General features: G+C 47.6%; 33 non-coding genes across 33 annotated transcripts; 8 read left to right on the forward strand and 25 right to left on the reverse strand.

Annotated features, from left to right (window-relative positions):
- Nucleotides 1–328: 328 nt before the first annotated feature.
- trnag-ucc (transfer RNA glycine (anticodon UCC)) lies at nucleotides 329–400 on the reverse strand. Its single transcript has one exon. It is a non-coding gene; the product is annotated as a tRNA-Gly (tRNA).
- Nucleotides 401–1,059: 659 nt separating this feature from the next.
- trnag-ucc (transfer RNA glycine (anticodon UCC)) lies at nucleotides 1,060–1,131 on the reverse strand. The gene has a single exon. It is a non-coding gene; the product is annotated as a tRNA-Gly (tRNA).
- A 1,653-nt stretch (nucleotides 1,132–2,784) lies between these two features.
- On the forward strand, nucleotides 2,785–2,856 carry trnad-guc (transfer RNA aspartic acid (anticodon GUC)). The gene has a single exon. It is a non-coding gene; the product is annotated as a tRNA-Asp (tRNA).
- A 103-nt stretch (nucleotides 2,857–2,959) lies between these two features.
- On the reverse strand, nucleotides 2,960–3,031 carry trnag-ucc (transfer RNA glycine (anticodon UCC)). The gene has a single exon. It is a non-coding gene; the product is annotated as a tRNA-Gly (tRNA).
- A 265-nt stretch (nucleotides 3,032–3,296) lies between these two features.
- trnag-ucc (transfer RNA glycine (anticodon UCC)) lies at nucleotides 3,297–3,368 on the reverse strand. Its single transcript has one exon. It is a non-coding gene; the product is annotated as a tRNA-Gly (tRNA).
- A 1,654-nt stretch (nucleotides 3,369–5,022) lies between these two features.
- trnad-guc (transfer RNA aspartic acid (anticodon GUC)) lies at nucleotides 5,023–5,094 on the forward strand. The gene has a single exon. It is a non-coding gene; the product is annotated as a tRNA-Asp (tRNA).
- Nucleotides 5,095–5,197: 103 nt separating this feature from the next.
- trnag-ucc (transfer RNA glycine (anticodon UCC)) lies at nucleotides 5,198–5,269 on the reverse strand. Its single transcript has one exon. It is a non-coding gene; the product is annotated as a tRNA-Gly (tRNA).
- A 222-nt stretch (nucleotides 5,270–5,491) lies between these two features.
- trnag-ucc (transfer RNA glycine (anticodon UCC)) lies at nucleotides 5,492–5,563 on the reverse strand. The gene has a single exon. It is a non-coding gene; the product is annotated as a tRNA-Gly (tRNA).
- Nucleotides 5,564–6,273: 710 nt separating this feature from the next.
- trnag-ucc (transfer RNA glycine (anticodon UCC)) lies at nucleotides 6,274–6,345 on the reverse strand. Its single transcript has one exon. It is a non-coding gene; the product is annotated as a tRNA-Gly (tRNA).
- A 711-nt stretch (nucleotides 6,346–7,056) lies between these two features.
- trnag-ucc (transfer RNA glycine (anticodon UCC)) lies at nucleotides 7,057–7,128 on the reverse strand. The gene has a single exon. It is a non-coding gene; the product is annotated as a tRNA-Gly (tRNA).
- An 871-nt stretch (nucleotides 7,129–7,999) lies between these two features.
- trnad-guc (transfer RNA aspartic acid (anticodon GUC)) lies at nucleotides 8,000–8,071 on the forward strand. Its single transcript has one exon. It is a non-coding gene; the product is annotated as a tRNA-Asp (tRNA).
- Nucleotides 8,072–8,174: 103 nt separating this feature from the next.
- trnag-ucc (transfer RNA glycine (anticodon UCC)) lies at nucleotides 8,175–8,246 on the reverse strand. The gene has a single exon. It is a non-coding gene; the product is annotated as a tRNA-Gly (tRNA).
- Nucleotides 8,247–8,511: 265 nt separating this feature from the next.
- trnag-ucc (transfer RNA glycine (anticodon UCC)) lies at nucleotides 8,512–8,583 on the reverse strand. Its single transcript has one exon. It is a non-coding gene; the product is annotated as a tRNA-Gly (tRNA).
- Nucleotides 8,584–10,235: 1,652 nt separating this feature from the next.
- trnad-guc (transfer RNA aspartic acid (anticodon GUC)) lies at nucleotides 10,236–10,307 on the forward strand. Its single transcript has one exon. It is a non-coding gene; the product is annotated as a tRNA-Asp (tRNA).
- Nucleotides 10,308–10,410: 103 nt separating this feature from the next.
- On the reverse strand, nucleotides 10,411–10,482 carry trnag-ucc (transfer RNA glycine (anticodon UCC)). Its single transcript has one exon. It is a non-coding gene; the product is annotated as a tRNA-Gly (tRNA).
- A 222-nt stretch (nucleotides 10,483–10,704) lies between these two features.
- trnag-ucc (transfer RNA glycine (anticodon UCC)) lies at nucleotides 10,705–10,776 on the reverse strand. Its single transcript has one exon. It is a non-coding gene; the product is annotated as a tRNA-Gly (tRNA).
- Nucleotides 10,777–11,486: 710 nt separating this feature from the next.
- Nucleotides 11,487–11,558, reverse strand: trnag-ucc (transfer RNA glycine (anticodon UCC)). The gene has a single exon. It is a non-coding gene; the product is annotated as a tRNA-Gly (tRNA).
- A 711-nt stretch (nucleotides 11,559–12,269) lies between these two features.
- trnag-ucc (transfer RNA glycine (anticodon UCC)) lies at nucleotides 12,270–12,341 on the reverse strand. Its single transcript has one exon. It is a non-coding gene; the product is annotated as a tRNA-Gly (tRNA).
- An 870-nt stretch (nucleotides 12,342–13,211) lies between these two features.
- Nucleotides 13,212–13,283, forward strand: trnad-guc (transfer RNA aspartic acid (anticodon GUC)). The gene has a single exon. It is a non-coding gene; the product is annotated as a tRNA-Asp (tRNA).
- A 103-nt stretch (nucleotides 13,284–13,386) lies between these two features.
- Nucleotides 13,387–13,458, reverse strand: trnag-ucc (transfer RNA glycine (anticodon UCC)). Its single transcript has one exon. It is a non-coding gene; the product is annotated as a tRNA-Gly (tRNA).
- Nucleotides 13,459–13,724: 266 nt separating this feature from the next.
- On the reverse strand, nucleotides 13,725–13,796 carry trnag-ucc (transfer RNA glycine (anticodon UCC)). Its single transcript has one exon. It is a non-coding gene; the product is annotated as a tRNA-Gly (tRNA).
- Nucleotides 13,797–15,450: 1,654 nt separating this feature from the next.
- Nucleotides 15,451–15,522, forward strand: trnad-guc (transfer RNA aspartic acid (anticodon GUC)). Its single transcript has one exon. It is a non-coding gene; the product is annotated as a tRNA-Asp (tRNA).
- Nucleotides 15,523–15,625: 103 nt separating this feature from the next.
- Nucleotides 15,626–15,697, reverse strand: trnag-ucc (transfer RNA glycine (anticodon UCC)). Its single transcript has one exon. It is a non-coding gene; the product is annotated as a tRNA-Gly (tRNA).
- A 222-nt stretch (nucleotides 15,698–15,919) lies between these two features.
- Nucleotides 15,920–15,991, reverse strand: trnag-ucc (transfer RNA glycine (anticodon UCC)). The gene has a single exon. It is a non-coding gene; the product is annotated as a tRNA-Gly (tRNA).
- Nucleotides 15,992–16,702: 711 nt separating this feature from the next.
- On the reverse strand, nucleotides 16,703–16,774 carry trnag-ucc (transfer RNA glycine (anticodon UCC)). Its single transcript has one exon. It is a non-coding gene; the product is annotated as a tRNA-Gly (tRNA).
- A 711-nt stretch (nucleotides 16,775–17,485) lies between these two features.
- trnag-ucc (transfer RNA glycine (anticodon UCC)) lies at nucleotides 17,486–17,557 on the reverse strand. The gene has a single exon. It is a non-coding gene; the product is annotated as a tRNA-Gly (tRNA).
- Nucleotides 17,558–18,428: 871 nt separating this feature from the next.
- trnad-guc (transfer RNA aspartic acid (anticodon GUC)) lies at nucleotides 18,429–18,500 on the forward strand. The gene has a single exon. It is a non-coding gene; the product is annotated as a tRNA-Asp (tRNA).
- A 103-nt stretch (nucleotides 18,501–18,603) lies between these two features.
- On the reverse strand, nucleotides 18,604–18,675 carry trnag-ucc (transfer RNA glycine (anticodon UCC)). Its single transcript has one exon. It is a non-coding gene; the product is annotated as a tRNA-Gly (tRNA).
- Nucleotides 18,676–18,940: 265 nt separating this feature from the next.
- Nucleotides 18,941–19,012, reverse strand: trnag-ucc (transfer RNA glycine (anticodon UCC)). Its single transcript has one exon. It is a non-coding gene; the product is annotated as a tRNA-Gly (tRNA).
- A 1,654-nt stretch (nucleotides 19,013–20,666) lies between these two features.
- On the forward strand, nucleotides 20,667–20,738 carry trnad-guc (transfer RNA aspartic acid (anticodon GUC)). Its single transcript has one exon. It is a non-coding gene; the product is annotated as a tRNA-Asp (tRNA).
- Nucleotides 20,739–20,841: 103 nt separating this feature from the next.
- trnag-ucc (transfer RNA glycine (anticodon UCC)) lies at nucleotides 20,842–20,913 on the reverse strand. The gene has a single exon. It is a non-coding gene; the product is annotated as a tRNA-Gly (tRNA).
- A 222-nt stretch (nucleotides 20,914–21,135) lies between these two features.
- On the reverse strand, nucleotides 21,136–21,207 carry trnag-ucc (transfer RNA glycine (anticodon UCC)). The gene has a single exon. It is a non-coding gene; the product is annotated as a tRNA-Gly (tRNA).
- A 711-nt stretch (nucleotides 21,208–21,918) lies between these two features.
- On the reverse strand, nucleotides 21,919–21,990 carry trnag-ucc (transfer RNA glycine (anticodon UCC)). Its single transcript has one exon. It is a non-coding gene; the product is annotated as a tRNA-Gly (tRNA).
- Nucleotides 21,991–22,899: the final 909 nt, after the last annotated feature.

Here is a 22,899-nt window from a genome sequence, read left to right on the forward strand (position 1 = left end):
TTTCTGCTTCGACGTCAGCCCGAGCCAAAGGACATGCGTTGGCCGGGAATCGAACCCGGCTCAACTGCTTGGAAAGCAGCTATGCTCACCACTATACCAACCAACGCAGGCGGAAGTCAGTAGCTTTATTGACGCACGTGTTCCTAATAAATGTTGTTCAGTTGCATTGACACAATACTTTTTGTTTAAAGCGCAATTAAAAAAAAAAAAAAGAGTCCAAACAATGACCCCTGCTACGGGTAGTGTTGCAAGTGTTGTGCGACTTCAGCTAATGTCAGCAGGTCACAGACGGGAGTTCTGCTTCGACGTCAGCCCGAGCCAAAGGACATGCGTTGGCCGGGAATCGAATCCGGGTCAACTGCTTGGAAGGCAGCTATGCTCACCACTATACCACCAACGCAGTCAGCAGTCAGCAACTTGCGCCGTCACTAAGAAGGCTCGAAGTGCACTAGTCGCCGATAGGGCTAGAGGAGCAGATGAGATCTTTGTTTGGACCCGTCACTAAAAGAGAGCCTTCAAGAATTTGCATCCCGTCACGTACAAGAAAGCGCTGCCTTCCCATCCGGCAAATAACACGAAGTGGTCAAACGCAGAGAGTGCCTATAATAACCAAAAGCCCAATCAAGGCAATCTCTTTCTCATGCCTCTGTCTGAAAAGTTGGATAAAATCTTATATGAAAAAAAAAAGTTGATCAAGCACCTCCAGATCCAGTCACCCGGACCTCCGTATCCAGAGAAGATGTTGGATCAACACCTAGAACCTCTATGGCCAGAAACACAGGAGACGCCAACGCAGGCGGAAGTCAGTAGCTTTATTGACGCACTGTGTTCCTAATAAATGTTGTTCAGTTGCATTGACACAATACTTTTGTTTAAAGCGCAATTAAAAAAAAAAAAAAAAGAGTCCAAACAATGACCCCTGCTACGGGTAGTGTTGCAAGTGTTGTGCGACTTCAGCTAATGATGGGTCCATCCGAAATTATTCCATCCAAAAGTTTTGGGTGGAGGCACAGGTCACAGAGGGAGTTCTGCTTCGACGTCAGCCCGAGCCAAAGGACATGCGTTGGCCGGGAATCGAATCCGGGTCAACTGCTTGGAAGGCAGCTATGCTCACCACTATACCACCAACGCAGTCAGCAGTCAGCAACTTGCGCCGTCACTAAGAAGGCTCGAAGTGCACGAGTCGCCGATAGGGCTAGAGGAGCAGATGAGATCTTTGTTTGGACCCGTCACTAAAGAGAGCCTTCAAGAATTTGCATCCCGTCACGTACAAGAAAGCGCTGCCTTCCCATCCGGCTAAATAAACACGAAGTGGTCAAACGCAGAGAGTGCCTATAATAACCAAAAGCCCAATCAAGGCAATCTCTTTCTCATGCCTCTGTCTGAAAAGTTGGATAAAATCTTATATGAAAAAAAAAGTCTTTTAAAGAAATCCCTTATTCCGAGGTCACCGTAGCCACCAGATCCAGTCTGTATCCGCTTCAGTCACCCGGATCCAGTCCGTATCCAGAGAAGATGTTGGATCAACACCTAGAAAGGACCTCTATGGCCCAGAAACACAGCGGAGACCGCCAACGCAGGCGGAAGTCAGTAGCTTTATTGACGCACTGTGTTCCTAATAAATGTTGTTCAGTTGCATTGACACAATACTTTTTGTTTAAAGCGCAATTAAAAAAAAAAAAAAGAGTCCAAACAATGACCCCTGCTACGGGTAGTGTTGCAAGTGTTATGCGACTTCAGCTAATGATGGGTCCATCCGAAATTATTCCATCCAAAAGTTTTGGGTGGAGGCACAGGTCACAGAGGGAGTTCTGCTTCGACGTCAGCCCGAGCCAAAGGACATGCGTTGGCCGGGAATCGAATCTGGGTCAACTGCTTGGAAGGCAGCTATGCTCACCACTATACCACCAACGCAGTCAGCAGTCAGCAACTTGCGCCGTCACTAAGAAGGCTCGAAGTGCACGAGTCGCCGATAGGGCTAGAGGAGAAATCCCTTATTCCGAGGTCACCGTAGCCACCAGATCCAGTCTGTATCCGCTTCAGTCACCCGGATCCAGTCCGTATCCAGAGAAGATGTTGGATCAACACCTAGAAAGGACCTCTATGGCCCAGAAACACAGCGGAGACCGTGACAACTAGATGAGCCGCAGATACAAATCCCCTGTAAAGACCACCTGGACAAGACCACAGGAAACAGATGATTCTTCTGCACAGTCTGACATTCCTGCAGCCTGGAGCTGATCTACCTGTTTCGTCTGACAAGGGGAGAACTGTCTCCCCGACTGAGCCTGGTTTCTCACCGGGTTTTTTCTCCATCCTTTCACCGATCGAGTTTTGGTTTCTTGCCTCTGTCGCTTCTGGCAGGCGGAGCTGGGGACACTTCAAGTACAGCGATATCGTTGACTTGATTGCAAATTATTGCACAGATACTATTTAAACTGAACTTAGCTGAATGATGTCATCAAAGAGTTCAATAACGAAATGCCTTTAACTGTCATTTTGCTTTTTGACGCACTATGTTCCTAATTAATGTTGTTCAGTTGCATTGACGCAATACTTTTTGTTTAAAGCGCAATTTAAAAAAAAAAAAAAAAAAAAAAAAAGAGTCCAAACAATGACCCCTGCTACGGGTAGTGTTCCAAGTGTTATGCGACTTCAGCTAATGATGGGTCCATCAGAAATTTTACGGTGCTAGGGCTGGGTCTGCGTCAGAAGAAGCCATGCATTGTTTAGTTATGTCAGTGCAGTGCCGTCAGTTGGGGGAGAAACGGCAGCATGCACGGCTCCTCGTTAGTATAGTGGACAGTATCTCCGCCTGTCACGCGGAAGACCGGGGTTCGATTCCCCGACGGGGAGAGCTGGTTCTTTTCGTCTTCCGAATGATCCATCCAAAATGTTTGGTTGGAGTCGCAGGTCACAGAAGGAGTTCTGCTTCGACGTCAGCCCGAGCCAAAGGACATGCGTTGGCCGGGAATCGAACCCGGCTCAACTGCTTGGAAGGCAGCTATGCTCACCACTATACCACCAACGCAGGCGGAAGTCAGTAGCTTTATTGACGCACTGTGTTCCTAATAAATGTTGTTCAGTTGCATTGACACAATACTTTTTGTTTAATGCGCAATAAAAAAAAAAAAAAAAGAGTCCAAACAATGACCCCTGCTACGGGTAGTGTTGCAAGTGTTGTGCGACTTCAGCTAATGATGGGTCCATCCGAAATTATTCCATCCAAAAGTTTTGGGTGGAGGCACAGGTCACAGAGGGAGTTCTGCTTCGACGTCAGCCCGAGCCAAAGGACATGCGTTGGCCGGGAATCGAATCCGGGTCAACTGCTTGGAAGGCAGCTATGCTCACCACTATACCACCAACGCAGTCAGCAGTCAGCAACTTGCGCCGTCACTAAGAAGGCTCGAAGTGCACGAGTCGCCGATAGGGCTAGAGGAGCAGATGAGATCTTTGTTTGGACCCGTCACTAAAGAGAGCCTTCAAGAATTTGCATCCCGTCACGTACAAGAAAGCGCTGCCTTCCCATCCGGCTAAATAAACACGAAGTGGTCAAACGCAGAGAGTGCCTATAATAACCAAAAGCCCAATCAAGGCAATCTCTTTCTCATGCCTCTGTCTGAAAAGTTGGATAAAATCTTATATGAAAAAAAAAAGTCTTTTAAAGAAATCCCTTATTCCGAGGTCACCGTAGCCACCAGATCCAGTCTGTATCCGCTTCAGTCACCCGGATCCAGTCCGTATCCAGAGAAGATGTTGGATCAACACCTAGAAAGGACCTCTATGGCCCAGAAACACAGCGGAGACCGCCAACGCAGGCGGAAGTCAGTAGCTTTATTGACGCACTGTGTTCCTAATAAATGTTGTTCAGTTGCATTGACACAATACTTTTTGTTTAAAGCGCAATTAAAAAAAAAAAAAAGAGTCCAAACAATGACCCCTGCTACGGGTAGTGTTGCAAGTGTTATGCGACTTCAGCTAATGATGGGTCCATCCGAAATTATTCCATCCAAAAGTTTTGGGTGGAGGCACAGGTCACAGAGGGAGTTCTGCTTCGACGTCAGCCCGAGCCAAAGGACATGCGTTGGCCGGGAATCGAATCTGGGTCAACTGCTTGGAAGGCAGCTATGCTCACCACTATACCACCAACGCAGTCAGCAGTCAGCAACTTGCGCCGTCACTAAGAAGGCTCGAAGTGCACGAGTCGCCGATAGGGCTAGAGGAGAAATCCCTTATTCCGAGGTCACCGTAGCCACCAGATCCAGTCTGTATCCGCTTCAGTCACCCGGATCCAGTCCGTATCCAGAGAAGATGTTGGATCAACACCTAGAAAGGACCTCTATGGCCCAGAAACACAGCGGAGACCGTGACAACTAGATGAGCCGCAGATACAAATCCCCTGTAAAGACCACCTGGACAAGACCACAGGAAACAGATGATTCTTCTGCACAGTCTGACATTCCTGCAGCCTGGAGCTGATCTACCTGTTTCGTCTGACAAGGGGAGAACTGTCTCCCCGACTGAGCCTGGTTTCTCACCGGGTTTTTTCTCCATCCTTTCACCGATCGAGTTTTGGTTTCTTGCCTCTGTCGCTTCTGGCAGGCGGAGCTGGGGACACTTCAAGTACAGCGATATCGTTGACTTGATTGCAAATTATTGCACAGATACTATTTAAACTGAACTTAGCTGAATGATGTCATCAAAGAGTTCAATAACGAAATGCCTTTAACTGTCATTTTGCTTTTTGACGCACTATGTTCCTAATTAATGTTGTTCAGTTGCATTGACGCAATACTTTTTGTTTAAAGCGCAATTTAAAAAAAAAAAAAAAAAAAAAAAAAGAGTCCAAACAATGACCCCTGCTACGGGTAGTGTTCCAAGTGTTATGCGACTTCAGCTAATGATGGGTCCATCAGAAATTTTACGGTGCTAGGGCTGGGTCTGCGTCAGAAGAAGCCATGCATTGTTTAGTTATGTCAGTGCAGTGCCGTCAGTTGGGGGAGAAACGGCAGCATGCACGGCTCCTCGTTAGTATAGTGGACAGTATCTCCGCCTGTCACGCGGAAGACCGGGGTTCGATTACCCGACGGGGAGAGCTGGTTCTTTTCGTCTTCCGAATGATCCATCCAAAATGTTTGGTTGGAGTCGCAGGTCACAGAAGGAGTTCTGCTTCGACGTCAGCCCGAGCCAAAGGACATGCGTTGGCCGGGAATCGAACCCGGCTCAACTGCTTGGAAGGCAGCTATGCTCACCACTATACCACCAACGCAGGCGGAAGTCAGTAGCTTTATTGACGCACTGTGTTCCTAATAAATGTTGTTCAGTTGCATTGACACAATACTTTTTGTTTAAAGCGCAATTAAAAAAAAAAAAAAAGAGTCCAAACAATGACCCCTGCTACGGGTAGTGTTGCAAGTGTTGTGCGACTTCAGCTAATGTCAGCAGGTCACAGAGGGAGTTCTGCTTCGACGTCAGCCCGAGCCAAAGGACATGCGTTGGCCGGGAATCGAATCCGGGTCAACTGCTTGGAAGGCAGCTATGCTCACCACTATACCACCAACGCAGTCAGCAGTCAGCAACTTGCGCCGTCACTAAGAAGGCTCGAAGTGCACTAGTCGCCGATAGGGCTAGAGGAGCAGATGAGATCTTTGTTTGGACCCGTCACTAAAGAGAGCCTTCAAGAATGTGCATCCCGTCACGTACAAGAAAGCGCTGCCTTCCCATCCGGCTAAATAAACACGAAGTGGTCAAACGCAGAGAGTGCCTATAATAACCAAAAGCCCAATCAAGGCAATCTCTTTCTCATGCCTCTGTCTGAAAAGTTGGATAAAATCTTATATGAAAAAAAAAGTCTTTTAAAGAAATCCCTTATTCCGAGGTCACCGTAGCCACCAGATCCAGTCTGTATCCGCTTCAGTCACCCGGATCCAGTCCGTATCCAGAGAAGATGTTGGATCAACACCTAGAAAGGACCTCTATGGCCCAGAAACACAGCGGAGACCGCCAACGCAGGCGGAAGTCAGTAGCTTTATTGACGCACTGTGTTCCTAATAAATGTTGTTCAGTTGCATTGACACAATACTTTTTGTTTAAAGCGCAATTAAAAAAAAAAAAAGAGTCCAAACAATGACCCCTGCTACGGGTAGTGTTGCAAGTGTTATGCGACTTCAGCTAATGATGGGTCCATCCGAAATTATTCCATCCAAAAGTTTTGGGTGGAGGCACAGGTCACAGAGGGAGTTCTGCTTCGATGTCAGCCCGAGCCAAAGGACATGCGTTGGCCGGGAATCGAATCCGGGTCAACTGCTTGGAAGGCAGCTATGCTCACCACTATACCACCAACGCAGTCGGCAGTCAGCAACTTGCGCCGTCACTAAGAAGGCTCGAAGTGCACGAGTCGCCGATAGGGCTAGAGGAGCAGATGAGATCTTTGTTTGGACCCGTCACTAAAGAGAGCCTTCAAGAATTTGCATCCCGTCACGTACAAGAAAGCGCTGCCTTCCCATCCGGCTAAATAAACACGAAGTGGTCAAACGCAGAGAGTGCCTATAATAACCAAAAGCCCAATCAAGGCAATCTCTTTCTCATGCCTCTGTCTGAAAAGTTGGATAAAATCTTATATGAAAAAAAAAGTATTTTAAAGAAATCCCTTATTCCGAGGTCACCGTAGCCACCAGATCCAGTCTGTATCCGCTTCAGTCACCCGGATCCAGTCCGTATCCAGAGAAGATGTTGGATCAACACCTAGAAAGGACCTCTATGGCCCAGAAACACAGCGGAGACCGCCAACGCAGGCGGAAGTCAGTAGCTTTATTGACGCACTGTGTTCCTAATAAATGTTGTTCAGTTGCATTGACACAATACTTTTTGTTTAAAGCGCAATTAAAAAAAAAAAAAAGAGTCCAAACAATGACCCCTGCTACGGGTAGTGTTGCAAGTGTTATGCGACTTCAGCTAATGATGGGTCCATCCGAAATTATTCCATCCAAAAGTTTTGGGTGGAGGCACAGGTCACAGAGGGAGTTCTGCTTCGACGTCAGCCCGAGCCAAAGGACATGCGTTGGCCGGGAATCGAATCCGGGTCAACTGCTTGGAAGGCAGCTATGCTCACCACTATACCACCAACGCAGTCAGCAGTCAGCAACTTGCGCCGTCACTAAGAAGGCTCGAAGTGCACGAGTCGCCGATAGGGCTGGAGGAGAAATCCCTTATTCCGAGGTCACCGTAGCCACCAGATCCAGTCTGTATCCGCTTCAGTCACCCGGATCCAGTTCGTATCCAGAGAAGATGTTGGATCAACACCTAGAAAGGACCTCTATGGCCCAGAAACACAGCGGAGACCGTGACAACTAGATGAGCCGCAGATACAAATCCCCTGTAAAGACCACCTGGACAAGACCACAGGAAACAGATGATTCTTCTGCACAGTCTGACATTCCTGCAGCCTGGAGCTGATCTACCTGTTTCGTCTGACAAGGGGAGAACTGTCTCCCCGACTGAGCCTGGTTTCTCACCGGGTTTTTTCTCCATCCTTTCACCGATCGAGTTTTGGTTTCTTGCCTCTCTCGCTTCTGGCAGGCGGAGCTGGGGACACTTCAAGTACAGCGATATCGTTGACTTGATTGCAAATTATTGCACAGATACTATTTAAACTGAACTTAGCTGAATGATGTCATCAAAGAGTTCAATAACGAAATGCCTTTAACTGTCATTTTGCTTTTTGACGCACTATGTTCCTAATTAATGTTGTTCAGTTGCATTGACGCAATACTTTTTGTTTAAAGCGCAATTTAAAAAAAAAAAAAAAAAAAAAAAAAAGAGTCCAAACAATGACCCCTGCTACGGGTAGTGTTCCAAGTGTTATGCGACTTCAGCTAATGATGGGTCCATCAGAAATTTTACGGTGCTAGGGCTGGGTCTGCGTCAGAAGAAGCCATGCATTGTTTAGTTATGTCAGTGCAGTGCCGTCAGTTGGGGGAGAAACGGCAGCATGCACGGCTCCTCGTTAGTATAGTGGACAGTATCTCCGCCTGTCACGCGGAAGACCGGGGTTCGATTCCCCGACGGGGAGAGCTGGTTCTTTTCGTCTTCCGAATGATCCATCCAAAATGTTTGGTTGGAGTCGCAGGTCACAGAAGGAGTTCTGCTTCGACGTCAGCCCGAGCCAAAGGACATGCGTTGGCCGGGAATCGAACCCGGCTCAACTGCTTGGAAGGCAGCTATGCTCACCACTATACCACCAACGCAGGCGGAAGTCAGTAGCTTTATTGACGCACTGTGTTCCTAATAAATGTTGTTCAGTTGCATTGACACAATACTTTTTGTTTAATGCGCAATAAAAAAAAAAAAAAAAGAGTCCAAACAATGACCCCTGCTACGGGTAGTGTTGCAAGTGTTGTGCGACTTCAGCTAATGATGGGTCCATCCGAAATTATTCCATCCAAAAGTTTTGGGTGGAGGCACAGGTCACAGAGGGAGTTCTGCTTCGACGTCAGCCCGAGCCAAAGGACATGCGTTGGCCGGGAATCGAATCCGGGTCAACTGCTTGGAAGGCAGCTATGCTCACCACTATACCACCAACGCAGTCAGCAGTCAGCAACTTGCGCCGTCACTAAGAAGGCTCGAAGTGCACGAGTCGCCGATAGGGCTAGAGGAGCAGATGAGATCTTTGTTTGGACCCGTCACTAAAGAGAGCCTTCAAGAATTTGCATCCCGTCACGTACAAGAAAGCGCTGCCTTCCCATCCGGCTAAATAAACACGAAGTGGTCAAACGCAGAGAGTGCCTATAATAACCAAAAGCCCAATCAAGGCAATCTCTTTCTCATGCCTCTGTCTGAAAAGTTGGATAAAATCTTATATGAAAAAAAAAAGTCTTTTAAAGAAATCCCTTATTCCGAGGTCACCGTAGCCACCAGATCCAGTCTGTATCCGCTTCAGTCACCCGGATCCAGTCCGTATCCAGAGAAGATGTTGGATCAACACCTAGAAAGGACCTCTATGGCCCAGAAACACAGCGGAGACCGCCAACGCAGGCGGAAGTCAGTAGCTTTATTGACGCACTGTGTTCCTAATAAATGTTGTTCAGTTGCATTGACACAATACTTTTTGTTTAAAGCGCAATTAAAAAAAAAAAAAAGAGTCCAAACAATGACCCCTGCTACGGGTAGTGTTGCAAGTGTTATGCGACTTCAGCTAATGATGGGTCCATCCGAAATTATTCCATCCAAAAGTTTTGGGTGGAGGCACAGGTCACAGAGGGAGTTCTGCTTCGACGTCAGCCCGAGCCAAAGGACATGCGTTGGCCGGGAATCGAATCTGGGTCAACTGCTTGGAAGGCAGCTATGCTCACCACTATACCACCAACGCAGTCAGCAGTCAGCAACTTGCGCCGTCACTAAGAAGGCTCGAAGTGCACGAGTCGCCGATAGGGCTAGAGGAGAAATCCCTTATTCCGAGGTCACCGTAGCCACCAGATCCAGTCTGTATCCGCTTCAGTCACCCGGATCCAGTCCGTATCCAGAGAAGATGTTGGATCAACACCTAGAAAGGACCTCTATGGCCCAGAAACACAGCGGAGACCGTGACAACTAGATGAGCCGCAGATACAAATCCCCTGTAAAGACCACCTGGACAAGACCACAGGAAACAGATGATTCTTCTGCACAGTCTGACATTCCTGCAGCCTGGAGCTGATCTACCTGTTTCGTCTGACAAGGGGAGAACTGTCTCCCCGACTGAGCCTGGTTTCTCACCGGGTTTTTTCTCCATCCTTTCACCGATCGAGTTTTGGTTTCTTGCCTCTGTCGCTTCTGGCAGGCGGAGCTGGGGACACTTCAAGTACAGCGATATCGTTGACTTGATTGCAAATTATTGCACAGATACTATTTAAACTGAACTTAGCTGAATGATGTCATCAAAGAGTTCAATAACGAAATGCCTTTAACTGTCATTTTGCTTTTTGACGCACTATGTTCCTAATTAATGTTGTTCAGTTGCATTGACGCAATACTTTTTGTTTAAAGCGCAATTTAAAAAAAAAAAAAAAAAAAAAAAGAGTCCAAACAATGACCCCTGCTACGGGTAGTGTTCCAAGTGTTATGCGACTTCAGCTAATGATGGGTCCATCAGAAATTTTACGGTGCTAGGGCTGGGTCTGCGTCAGAAGAAGCCATGCATTGTTTAGTTATGTCAGTGCAGTGCCGTCAGTTGGGGGAGAAACGGCAGCATGCACGGCTCCTCGTTAGTATAGTGGACAGTATCTCCGCCTGTCACGCGGAAGACCGGGGTTCGATTACCCGACGGGGAGAGCTGGTTCTTTTCGTCTTCCGAATGATCCATCCAAAATGTTTGGTTGGAGTCGCAGGTCACAGAAGGAGTTCTGCTTCGACGTCAGCCCGAGCCAAAGGACATGCGTTGGCCGGGAATCGAACCCGGCTCAACTGCTTGGAAGGCAGCTATGCTCACCACTATACCACCAACGCAGGCGGAAGTCAGTAGCTTTATTGACGCACTGTGTTCCTAATAAATGTTGTTCAGTTGCATTGACACAATACTTTTTGTTTAAAGCGCAATTAAAAAAAAAAAAAAAGAGTCCAAACAATGACCCCTGCTACGGGTAGTGTTGCAAGTGTTGTGCGACTTCAGCTAATGTCAGCAGGTCACAGAGGGAGTTCTGCTTCGACGTCAGCCCGAGCCAAAGGACATGCGTTGGCCGGGAATCGAATCCGGGTCAACTGCTTGGAAGGCAGCTATGCTCACCACTATACCACCAACGCAGTCAGCAGTCAGCAACTTGCGCCGTCACTAAGAAGGCTCGAAGTGCACTAGTCGCCGATAGGGCTAGAGGAGCAGATGAGATCTTTGTTTGGACCCGTCACTAAAGAGAGCCTTCAAGAATTTGCATCCCGTCACGTACAAGAAAGCGCTGCCTTCCCATCCGGCTAAATAAACACGAAGTGGTCAAACGCAGAGAGTGCCTATAATAACCAAAAGCCCAATCAAGGCAATCTCTTTCTCATGCCTCTGTCTGAAAAGTTGGATAAAATCTTATATGAAAAAAAAAGTCTTTTAAAGAAATCCCTTATTCCGAGGTCACCGTAGCCACCAGATCCAGTCTGTATCCGCTTCAGTCACCCGGATCCAGTCCGTATCCAGAGAAGATGTTGGATCAACACCTAGAAAGGACCTCTATGGCCCAGAAACACAGCGGAGACCGCCAACGCAGGCGGAAGTCAGTAGCTTTATTGACGCACTGTGTTCCTAATAAATGTTGTTCAGTTGCATTGACACAATACTTTTTGTTTAAAGCGCAATTAAAAAAAAAAAAAGAGTCCAAACAATGACCCCTGCTACGGGTAGTGTTGCAAGTGTTATGCGACTTCAGCTAATGATGGGTCCATCCGAAATTATTCCATCCAAAAGTTTTGGGTGGAGGCACAGGTCACAGAGGGAGTTCTGCTTCGATGTCAGCCCGAGCCAAAGGACATGCGTTGGCCGGGAATCGAATCCGGGTCAACTGCTTGGAAGGCAGCTATGCTCACCACTATACCACCAACGCAGTCGGCAGTCAGCAACTTGCGCCGTCACTAAGAAGGCTCGAAGTGCACGAGTCGCCGATAGGGCTAGAGGAGCAGATGAGATCTTTGTTTGGACCCGTCACTAAAGAGAGCCTTCAAGAATTTGCATCCCGTCACGTACAAGAAAGCGCTGCCTTCCCATCCGGCTAAATAAACACGAAGTGGTCAAACGCAGAGAGTGCCTATAATAACCAAAAGCCCAATCAAGGCAATCTCTTTCTCATGCCTCTGTCTGAAAAGTTGGATAAAATCTTATATGAAAAAAAAAGTATTTTAAAGAAATCCCTTATTCCGAGGTCACCGTAGCCACCAGATCCAGTCTGTATCCGCTTCAGTCACCCGGATCCAGTCCGTATCCAGAGAAGATGTTGGATCAACACCTAGAAAGGACCTCTATGGCCCAGAAACACAGCGGAGACCGCCAACGCAGGCGGAAGTCAGTAGCTTTATTGACGCACTGTGTTCCTAATAAATGTTGTTCAGTTGCATTGACACAATACTTTTTGTTTAAAGCGCAATTAAAAAAAAAAAAAAGAGTCCAAACAATGACCCCTGCTACGGGTAGTGTTGCAAGTGTTATGCGACTTCAGCTAATGATGGGTCCATCCGAAATTATTCCATCCAAAAGTTTTGGGTGGAGGCACAGGTCACAGAGGGAGTTCTGCTTCGACGTCAGCCCGAGCCAAAGGACATGCGTTGGCCGGGAATCGAATCCGGGTCAACTGCTTGGAAGGCAGCTATGCTCACCACTATACCACCAACGCAGTCAGCAGTCAGCAACTTGCGCCGTCACTAAGAAGGCTCGAAGTGCACGAGTCGCCGATAGGGCTAGAGGAGAAATCCCTTATTCCGAGGTCACCGTAGCCACCAGATCCAGTCTGTATCCGCTTCAGTCACCCGGATCCAGTTCGTATCCAGAGAAGATGTTGGATCAACACCTAGAAAGGACCTCTATGGCCCAGAAACACAGCGGAGACCGTGACAACTAGATGAGCCGCAGATACAAATCCCCTGTAAAGACCACCTGGACAAGACCACAGGAAACAGATGATTCTTCTGCACAGTCTGACATTCCTGCAGCCTGGAGCTGATCTACCTGTTTCGTCTGACAAGGGGAGAACTGTCTCCCCGACTGAGCCTGGTTTCTCACCGGGTTTTTTCTCCATCCTTTCACCGATCGAGTTTTGGTTTCTTGCCTCTGTCGCTTCTGGCAGGCGGAGCTGGGGACACTTCAAGTACAGCGATATCGTTGACTTGATTGCAAATTATTGCACAGATACTATTTAAACTGAACTTAGCTGAATGATGTCATCAAAGAGTTCAATAACGAAATGCCTTTAACTGTCATTTTGCTTTTTGACGCACTATGTTCCTAATTAATGTTGTTCAGTTGCATTGACGCAATACTTTTTGTTTAAAGCGCAATTTAAAAAAAAAAAAAAAAAAAAAAAAAGAGTCCAAACAATGACCCCTGCTACGGGTAGTGTTCCAAGTGTTATGCGACTTCAGCTAATGATGGGTCCATCAGAAATTTTACGGTGCTAGGGCTGGGTCTGCGTCAGAAGAAGCCATGCATTGTTTAGTTATGTCAGTGCAGTGCCGTCAGTTGGGGGAGAAACGGCAGCATGCACGGCTCCTCGTTAGTATAGTGGACAGTATCTCCGCCTGTCACGCGGAAGACCGGGGTTCGATTCCCCGACGGGGAGAGCTGGTTCTTTTCGTCTTCCGAATGATCCATCCAAAATGTTTGGTTGGAGTCGCAGGTCACAGAAGGAGTTCTGCTTCGACGTCAGCCCGAGCCAAAGGACATGCGTTGGCCGGGAATCGAACCCGGCTCAACTGCTTGGAAGGCAGCTATGCTCACCACTATACCACCAACGCAGGCGGAAGTCAGTAGCTTTATTGACGCACTGTGTTCCTAATAAATGTTGTTCAGTTGCATTGACACAATACTTTTTGTTTAAAGCGCAATTAAAAAAAAAAAAAAAAGAGTCCAAACAATGACCCCTGCTACGGGTAGTGTTGCAAGTGTTGTGCGACTTCAGCTAATGATGGGTCCATCCGAAATTATTCCATCCAAAAGTTTTGGGTGGAGGCACAGGTCACAGAGGGAGTTCTGCTTCGACGTCAGCCCGAGCCAAAGGACATGCGTTGGCCGGGAATCGAATCCGGGTCAACTGCTTGGAAGGCAGCTATGCTCACCACTATACCACCAACGCAGTCAGCAGTCAGCAACTTGCGCCGTCACTAAGAAGGCTCGAAGTGCACGAGTCGCCGATAGGGCTAGAGGAGCAGATGAGATCTTTGTTTGGACCCGTCACTAAAGAGAGCCTTCAAGAATTTGCATCCCGTCACGTACAAGAAAGCGCTGCCTTCCCATCCGGCTAAATAAACACGAAGTGGTCAAACGCAGAGAGTGCCTATAATAACCAAAAGCCCAATCAAGGCAATCTCTTTCTCATGCCTCTGTCTGAAAAGTTGGATAAAATCTTATATGAAAAAAAAAAGTCTTTTAAAGAAATCCCTTATTCCGAGGTCACCGTAGCCACCAGATCCAGTCTGTATCCGCTTCAGTCACCCGGATCCAGTCCGTATCCAGAGAAGATGTTGGATCAACACCTAGAAAGGACCTCTATGGCCCAGAAACACAGCGGAGACCGCCAACGCAGGCGGAAGTCAGTAGCTTTATTGACGCACTGTGTTCCTAATAAATGTTGTTCAGTTGCATTGACACAATACTTTTTGTTTAAAGCGCAATTAAAAAAAAAAAAAAGAGTCCAAACAATGACCCCTGCTACGGGTAGTGTTGCAAGTGTTATGCGACTTCAGCTAATGATGGGTCCATCCGAAATTATTCCATCCAAAAGTTTTGGGTGGAGGCACAGGTCACAGAGGGAGTTCTGCTTCGACGTCAGCCCGAGCCAAAGGACATGCGTTGGCCGGGAATCGAATCTGGGTCAACTGCTTGGAAGGCAGCTATGCTCACCACTATACCACCAACGCAGTCAGCAGTCAGCAACTTGCGCCGTCACTAAGAAGGCTCGAAGTGCACGAGTCGCCGATAGGGCTAGAGGAGAAATCCCTTATTCCGAGGTCACCGTAGCCACCAGATCCAGTCTGTATCCGCTTCAGTCACCCGGATCCAGTCCGTATCCAGAGAAGATGTTGGATCAACACCTAGAAAGGACCTCTATGGCCCAGAAACACAGCGGAGACCGTGACAACTAGATGAGCCGCAGATACAAATCCCCTGTAAAGACCACCTGGACAAGACCACAGGAAACAGATGATTCTTCTGCACAGTCTGACATTCCTGCAGCCTGGAGCTGATCTACCTGTTTCGTCTGACAAGGGGAGAACTGTCTCCCCGACTGAGCCTGGTTTCTCACCGGGTTTTTTCTCCATCCTTTCACCGATCGAGTTTTGGTTTCTTGCCTCTGTCGCTTCTGGCAGGCGGAGCTGGGGACACTTCAAGTACAGCGATATCGTTGACTTGATTGCAAATTATTGCACAGATACTATTTAAACTGAACTTAGCTGAATGATGTCATCAAAGAGTTCAATAACGAAATGCCTTTAACTGTCATTTTGCTTTTTGACGCACTGTGTTCCTAATTAATGTTGTTCAGTTGCATTGACGCAATACTTTTTGTTTAAAGCGCAATTTAAAAAAAAAAAAAAAAAAAAAAAAAGAGTCCAAACAATGACCCCTGCTACGGGTAGTGTTCCAAGTGTTATGCGACTTCAGCTAATGATGGGTCCATCAGAAATTTTACGGTGCTAGGGCTGGGTCTGCGTCAGAAGAAGCCATGCATTGTTTAGTTATGTCAGTGCAGTGCCGTCAGTTGGGGGAGAAACGGCAGCATGCACGGCTCCTCGTTAGTATAGTGGACAGTATCTCCGCCTGTCACGCGGAAGACCGGGGTTCGATTACCCGACGGGGAGAGCTGGTTCTTTTCGTCTTCCGAATGATCCATCCAAAATGTTTGGTTGGAGTCGCAGGTCACAGAAGGAGTTCTGCTTCGACGTCAGCCCGAGCCAAAGGACATGCGTTGGCCGGGAATCGAACCCGGCTCAACTGCTTGGAAGGCAGCTATGCTCACCACTATACCACCAACGCAGGCGGAAGTCAGTAGCTTTATTGACGCACTGTGTTCCTAATAAATGTTGTTCAGTTGCATTGACACAATACTTTTTGTTTAAAGCGCAATTAAAAAAAAAAAAAAAGAGTCCAAACAATGACCCCTGCTACGGGTAGTGTTGCAAGTGTTGTGCGACTTCAGCTAATGTCAGCAGGTCACAGAGGGAGTTCTGCTTCGACGTCAGCCCGAGCCAAAGGACATGCGTTGGCCGGGAATCGAATCCGGGTCAACTGCTTGGAAGGCAGCTATGCTCACCACTATACCACCAACGCAGTCAGCAGTCAGCAACTTGCGCCGTCACTAAGAAGGCTCGAAGTGCACTAGTCGCCGATAGGGCTAGAGGAGCAGATGAGATCTTTGTTTGGACCCGTCACTAAAGAGAGCCTTCAAGAATTTGCATCCCGTCACGTACAAGAAAGCGCTGCCTTCCCATCCGGCTAAATAAACACGAAGTGGTCAAACGCAGAGAGTGCCTATAATAACCAAAAGCCCAATCAAGGCAATCTCTTTCTCATGCCTCTGTCTGAAAAGTTGGATAAAATCTTATATGAAAAAAAAAGTCTTTTAAAGAAATCCCTTATTCCGAGGTCACCGTAGCCACCAGATCCAGTCTGTATCCGCTTCAGTCACCCGGATCCAGTCCGTATCCAGAGAAGATGTTGGATCAACACCTAGAAAGGACCTCTATGGCCCAGAAACACAGCGGAGACCGCCAACGCAGGCGGAAGTCAGTAGCTTTATTGACGCACTGTGTTCCTAATAAATGTTGTTCAGTTGCATTGACACAATACTTTTTGTTTAAAGCGCAATTAAAAAAAAAAAAAAGAGTCCAAACAATGACCCCTGCTACGGGTAGTGTTGCAAGTGTTATGCGACTTCAGCTAATGATGGGTCCATCCGAAATTATTCCATCCAAAAGTTTTGGGTGGAGGCACAGGTCACAGAGGGAGTTCTGCTTCGATGTCAGCCCGAGCCAAAGGACATGCGTTGGCCGGGAATCGAATCCGGGTCAACTGCTTGGAAGGCAGCTATGCTCACCACTATACCACCAACGCAGTCGGCAGTCAGCAACTTGCGCCGTCACTAAGAAGGCTCGAAGTGCACGAGTCGCCGATAGGGCTAGAGGAGCAGATGAGATCTTTGTTTGGACCCGTCACTAAAGAGAGCCTTCAAGAATTTGCATCCCGTCACGTACAAGAAAGCGCTGCCTTCCCATCCGGCTAAATAAACACGAAGTGGTCAAACGCAGAGAGTGCCTATAATAACCAAAAGCCCAATCAAGGCAATCTCTTTCTCATGCCTCTGTCTGAAAAGTTGGATAAAATCTTATATGAAAAAAAAAGTATTTTAAAGAAATCCCTTATTCCGAGGTCACCGTAGCCACCAGATCCAGTCTGTATCCGCTTCAGTCACCCGGATCCAGTCCGTATCCAGAGAAGATGTTGGATCAACACCTAGAAAGGACCTCTATGGCCCAGAAACACAGCGGAGACCGCCAACGCAGGCGGAAGTCAGTAGCTTTATTGACGCACTGTGTTCCTAATAAATGTTGTTCAGTTGCATTGACACAATACTTTTTGTTTAAAGCGCAATTAAAAAAAAAAAAAAGAGTCCAAACAATGACCCCTGCTACGGGTAGTGTTGCAAGTGTTATGCGACTTCAGCTAATGATGGGTCCATCCGAAATTATTCCATCCAAAAGTTTTGGGTGGAGGCACAGGTCACAGAGGGAGTTCTGCTTCGACGTCAGCCCGAGCCAAAGGACATGCGTTGGCCGGGAATCGAATCCGGGTCAACTGCTTGGAAGGCAGCTATGCTCACCACTATACCACCAACGCAGTCAGCAGTCAGCAACTTGCGCCGTCACTAAGAAGGCTCGAAGTGCACGAGTCGCCGATAGGGCTGGAGGAGAAATCCCTTATTCCGAGGTCACCGTAGCCACCAGATCCAGTCTGTATCCGCTTCAGTCACCCGGATCCAGTTCGTATCCAGAGAAGATGTTGGATCAACACCTAGAAAGGACCTCTATGGCCCAGAAACACAGCGGAGACCGTGACAACTAGATGAGCCGCAGATACAAATCCCCTGTAAAGACCACCTGGACAAGACCACAGGAAACAGATGATTCTTCTGCACAGTCTGACATTCCTGCAGCCTGGAGCTGATCTACCTGTTTCGTCTGACAAGGGGAGAACTGTCTCCCCGACTGAGCCTGGTTTCTCACCGGGTTTTTTCTCCATCCTTTCACCGATCGAGTTTTGGTTTCTTGCCTCTCTCGCTTCTGGCAGGCGGAGCTGGGGACACTTCAAGTACAGCGATATCGTTGACTTGATTGCAAATTATTGCACAGATACTATTTAAACTGAACTTAGCTGAATGATGTCATCAAAGAGTTCAATAACGAAATGCCTTTAACTGTCATTTTGCTTTTTGACGCACTATGTTCCTAATTAATGTTGTTCAGTTGCATTGACGCAATACTTTTTGTTTAAAGCGCAATTTAAAAAAAAAAAAAAAAAAAAAAAAAAGAGTCCAAACAATGACCCCTGCTACGGGTAGTGTTCCAAGTGTTATGCGACTTCAGCTAATGATGGGTCCATCAGAAATTTTACGGTGCTAGGGCTGGGTCTGCGTCAGAAGAAGCCATGCATTGTTTAGTTATGTCAGTGCAGTGCCGTCAGTTGGGGGAGAAACGGCAGCATGCACGGCTCCTCGTTAGTATAGTGGACAGTATCTCCGCCTGTCACGCGGAAGACCGGGGTTCGATTCCCCGACGGGGAGAGCTGGTTCTTTTCGTCTTCCGAATGATCCATCCAAAATGTTTGGTTGGAGTCGCAGGTCACAGAAGGAGTTCTGCTTCGACGTCAGCCCGAGCCAAAGGACATGCGTTGGCCGGGAATCGAACCCGGCTCAACTGCTTGGAAGGCAGCTATGCTCACCACTATACCACCAACGCAGGCGGAAGTCAGTAGCTTTATTGACGCACTGTGTTCCTAATAAATGTTGTTCAGTTGCATTGACACAATACTTTTTGTTTAATGCGCAATAAAAAAAAAAAAAAAAGAGTCCAAACAATGACCCCTGCTACGGGTAGTGTTGCAAGTGTTGTGCGACTTCAGCTAATGATGGGTCCATCCGAAATTATTCCATCCAAAAGTTTTGGGTGGAGGCACAGGTCACAGAGGGAGTTCTGCTTCGACGTCAGCCCGAGCCAAAGGACATGCGTTGGCCGGGAATCGAATCCGGGTCAACTGCTTGGAAGGCAGCTATGCTCACCACTATACCACCAACGCAGTCAGCAGTCAGCAACTTGCGCCGTCACTAAGAAGGCTCGAAGTGCACGAGTCGCCGATAGGGCTAGAGGAGCAGATGAGATCTTTGTTTGGACCCGTCACTAAAGAGAGCCTTCAAGAATTTGCATCCCGTCACGTACAAGAAAGCGCTGCCTTCCCATCCGGCTAAATAAACACGAAGTGGTCAAACGCAGAGAGTGCCTATAATAACCAAAAGCCCAATCAAGGCAATCTCTTTCTCATGCCTCTGTCTGAAAAGTTGGATAAAATCTTATATGAAAAAAAAAAGTCTTTTAAAGAAATCCCTTATTCCGAGGTCACCGTAGCCACCAGATCCAGTCTGTATCCGCTTCAGTCACCCGGATCCAGTCCGTATCCAGAGAAGATGTTGGATCAACACCTAGAAAGGACCTCTATGGCCCAGAAACACAGCGGAGACCGCCAACGCAGGCGGAAGTCAGTAGCTTTATTGACGCACTGTGTTCCTAATAAATGTTGTTCAGTTGCATTGACACAATACTTTTTGTTTAAAGCGCAATTAAAAAAAAAAAAAAGAGTCCAAACAATGACCCCTGCTACGGGTAGTGTTGCAAGTGTTATGCGACTTCAGCTAATGATGGGTCCATCCGAAATTATTCCATCCAAAAGTTTTGGGTGGAGGCACAGGTCACAGAGGGAGTTCTGCTTCGACGTCAGCCCGAGCCAAAGGACATGCGTTGGCCGGGAATCGAATCTGGGTCAACTGCTTGGAAGGCAGCTATGCTCACCACTATACCACCAACGCAGTCAGCAGTCAGCAACTTGCGCCGTCACTAAGAAGGCTCGAAGTGCACGAGTCGCCGATAGGGCTAGAGGAGAAATCCCTTATTCCGAGGTCACCGTAGCCACCAGATCCAGTCTGTATCCGCTTCAGTCACCCGGATCCAGTCCGTATCCAGAGAAGATGTTGGATCAACACCTAGAAAGGACCTCTATGGCCCAGAAACACAGCGGAGACCGTGACAACTAGATGAGCCGCAGATACAAATCCCCTGTAAAGACCACCTGGACAAGACCACAGGAAACAGATGATTCTTCTGCACAGTCTGACATTCCTGCAGCCTGGAGCTGATCTACCTGTTTCGTCTGACAAGGGGAGAACTGTCTCCCCGACTGAGCCTGGTTTCTCACCGGGTTTTTTCTCCATCCTTTCACCGATCGAGTTTTGGTTTCTTGCCTCTGTCGCTTCTGGCAGGCGGAGCTGGGGACACTTCAAGTACAGCGATATCGTTGACTTGATTGCAAATTATTGCACAGATACTATTTAAACTGAACTTAGCTGAATGATGTCATCAAAGAGTTCAATAACGAAATGCCTTTAACTGTCATTTTGCTTTTTGACGCACTATGTTCCTAATTAATGTTGTTCAGTTGCATTGACGCAATACTTTTTGTTTAAAGCGCAATTTAAAAAAAAAAAAAAAAAAAAAAAAAGAGTCCAAACAATGACCCCTGCTACGGGTAGTGTTCCAAGTGTTATGCGACTTCAGCTAATGATGGGTCCATCAGAAATTTTACGGTGCTAGGGCTGGGTCTGCGTCAGAAGAAGCCATGCATTGTTTAGTTATGTCAGTGCAGTGCCGTCAGTTGGGGGAGAAACGGCAGCATGCACGGCTCCTCGTTAGTATAGTGGACAGTATCTCCGCCTGTCACGCGGAAGACCGGGGTTCGATTCCCCGACGGGGAGAGCTGGTTCTTTTCGTCTTCCGAATGATCCATCCAAAATGTTTGGTTGGAGTCGCAGGTCACAGAAGGAGTTCTGCTTCGACGTCAGCCCGAGCCAAAGGACATGCGTTGGCCGGGAATCGAACCCGGCTCAACTGCTTGGAAGGCAGCTATGCTCACCACTATACCACCAACGCAGGCGGAAGTCAGTAGCTTTATTGACGCACTGTGTTCCTAATAAATGTTGTTCAGTTGCATTGACACAATACTTTTTGTTTAAAGCGCAATTAAAAAAAAAAAAAAAGAGTCCAAACAATGACCCCTGCTACGGGTAGTGTTGCAAGTGTTGTGCGACTTCAGCTAATGTCAGCAGGTCACAGAGGGAGTTCTGCTTCGACGTCAGCCCGAGCCAAAGGACATGCGTTGGCCGGGAATCGAATCCGGGTCAACTGCTTGGAAGGCAGCTATGCTCACCACTATACCACCAACGCAGTCAGCAGTCAGCAACTTGCGCCGTCACTAAGAAGGCTCGAAGTGCACTAGTCGCCGATAGGGCTAGAGGAGCAGATGAGATCTTTGTTTGGACCCGTCACTAAAGAGAGCCTTCAAGAATTTGCATCCCGTCACGTACAAGAAAGCGCTGCCTTCCCATCCGGCTAAATAAACACGAAGTGGTCAAACGCAGAGAGTGCCTATAATAACCAAAAGCCCAATCAAGGCAATCTCTTTCTCATGCCTCTGTCTGAAAAGTTGGATAAAATCTTATATGAAAAAAAAAGTCTTTTAAAGAAATCCCTTATTCCGAGGTCACCGTAGCCACCAGATCCAGTCTGTATCCGCTTCAGTCACCCGGATCCAGTCCGTATCCAGAGAAGATGTTGGATCAACACCTAGAAAGGACCTCTATGGCCCAGAAACACAGCGGAGACCGCCAACGCAGGCGGAAGTCAGTAGCTTTATTGACGCACTGTGTTCCTAATAAATGTTGTTCAGTTGCATTGACACAATACTTTTTGTTTAAAGCGCAATTAAAAAAAAAAAAAAGAGTCCAAACAATGACCCCTGCTACGGGTAGTGTTGCAAGTGTTATGCGACTTCAGCTAATGATGGGTCCATCCGAAATTATTCCATCCAAAAGTTTTGGGTGGAGGCACAGGTCACAGAGGGAGTTCTGCTTCGACGTCAGCCCGAGCCAAAGGACATGCGTTGGCCGGGAATCGAATCCGGGTCAACTGCTTGGAAGGCAGCTATGCTCACCACTATACCACCAACGCAGTCAGCAGTCAGCAACTTGCGCCGTCACTAAGAAGGCTCGAAGTGCACGAGTCGCCGATAGGGCTAGAGGAGAAATCCCTTATTCCGAGGTCACCGTAGCCACCAGATCCAGTCTGTATCCGCTTCAGTCACCCGGATCCAGTCCGTATCCAGAGAAGATGTTGGATCAACACCTAGAAAGGACCTCTATGGCCCAGAAACACAGCGGAGACCGTGACAACTAGATGAGCCGCAGATACAAATCCCCTGTAAAGACCACCTGGACAAGACCACAGGAAACAGATGATTCTTCTGCACAGTCTGACATTCCTGCAGCCTGGAGCTGATCTACCTGTTTCGTCTGACAAGGGGAGAACTGTCTCCCCGACTGAGCCTGGTTTCTCACCGGGTTTTTTCTCCATCCTTTCACCGATCGAGTTTTGGTTTCTTGCCTCTGTCGCTTCTGGCAGGCGGAGCTGGGGACACTTCAAGTACAGCGATATCGTTGACTTGATTGCAAATTATTGCACAGATACTATTTAAACTGAACTTAGCTGAATGTGTCATCAAGAGTCAATAACGAATGCCTTTAACTGTCATTTTGCTTTTTGACGCACTATGTTCCTAATTAATGTTGTTCAGTTGCATTGACGCAATACTTTTTGTTTAAAGCGCAATTTAAAAAAAAAAAAAAAAAAAAAAGAGTCCAAACAATGACCCCTGCTACGGGTAGTGGTTCCAAGTGTTATGCGACTTCAGCTAATGATGGGTCCATCAGAAAATTTTACGGTGCTAGGGCTGGGTCTGCGTCAGAAGAAGCCATGCATTGTTTAGTTATGTCAGTGCAGTGCCGTCAGTTGGGGGATAACGGCCAGCATGCACGGCTCCTCGTTAGTATAGTGGACAGTATCTCCGCCTGTCACGCGGAA

Source organism: Carassius auratus, unplaced genomic scaffold, assembly GCF_003368295.1.
Source record: "Carassius auratus strain Wakin unplaced genomic scaffold, ASM336829v1 scaf_tig00046937, whole genome shotgun sequence".
NCBI lineage: Eukaryota > Metazoa > Chordata > Actinopteri > Cypriniformes > Cyprinidae > Carassius > Carassius auratus.